We start from the raw sequence: 1,163 nt of genomic DNA, 5'->3' as shown, positions 1-1,163 counted from the left end.
CAACTGCATCTAGATTAAAAATACCGGATGCTTTCATCGGTTTTATCTTCATGAGTTGCCACTAATAGTTATTCAGTGCCATCTCCTTAATAAACTCATAAGCTACCTCGAGTGTTTTATTATTCAGTGTTCCACCAGTTGCTGCATCAATTAACTGCCTAGTCGAGGGATTCAAACCATTATAAAATGTTTGAACTTGCAACCACAAAGGCAGCCCATAGTGATGGCACATTCTCAATAGATCCTTAAATCTCTCTCATGCATCATACAATGTCTCCAAATCAATTTGAGAAAAAGGAGAGATATCATTCCTTAACTTAGTTGTTTTAGTTGATGGGAAGTATTTCAACAGAAACTTCTCGGTCATTTGAGCCCATGTAGTGATAGAACCTCGTGGTAAAGAATTTAACCACTATTTTGCCTTGCTCCTCAAAGAGAATAGGAACAACCATAAGTGTATGGCATCATCAGAAATGCCATCAATCTTGACTGTGTCATAAATCTCTAGAAAGTTAGCCAAATGAGTATTCAGATCTTTATCTTACAAACCAACAAAGCTGTACATAATGATGTACCATCGAATTATGTTCGACTTTAGTTTAAAATTGTTTGCGTAATAGTTGGTCTCACAATACTCGATTTAGCCCCAATCAAAGTGGGTTTAGCATAATCATACATAGTATGAGGACCATGATATGTAGGAGGTAGTGATTATTTTGATTATCACCCATCTCCATAGTAATATTCTTTTCCTCTTGATCATGTACTATACTTTGTTCATTTTGCCTTGCTTCTCTAACCTCTCTATGATTTCTTGAGCAATTCTTTCAATCTAACTATAAAAATTATTGGTTCCAATGGGTTTCTCTAGTCATAAACCAAAAGAATCTGTGAGAATCAAACAAACAAAAATATTAAAATATAAATATTAAATTAAAAATAAAATAAAATGGATAAATTAATAAAAATAAAGTTTTCCTAATATTTCAGTCCCAAACAATGACGCCAAAAATTTGATGTCCATGAAACCAACTAAAAATACGACAAAGGCAAGTGCACCTATCGATAAATAGTATAGCTACAGTGAGCAAGATATTGTTCCTACGAAGACTAAAAGTACTAGTAATTACTATATTTCTATTATTTAACCGATAAATTGGAAT

The 1,163-nt window shown here is 33.0% G+C and overlaps 1 non-coding gene across 1 annotated transcript; it reads left to right on the top strand.

Moving 5' to 3' along the window:
• Window positions 1-212: 212 nt before the first annotated feature.
• LOC128284440 (small nucleolar RNA R71) lies at window positions 213-319 on the top strand. Its single transcript, XR_008274866.1, has one exon. It is a non-coding gene; the product is annotated as a small nucleolar RNA R71 (small nucleolar RNA).
• Window positions 320-1,163: the final 844 nt, after the last annotated feature.

This window comes from Gossypium arboreum, chromosome 11 (assembly GCF_025698485.1).
Source record: "Gossypium arboreum isolate Shixiya-1 chromosome 11, ASM2569848v2, whole genome shotgun sequence".
NCBI lineage: Eukaryota > Viridiplantae > Streptophyta > Magnoliopsida > Malvales > Malvaceae > Gossypium > Gossypium arboreum.
Note: the sequence above shows the minus strand (reverse complement) of the source record. Positions and strands in the feature narration are given on the sequence as shown.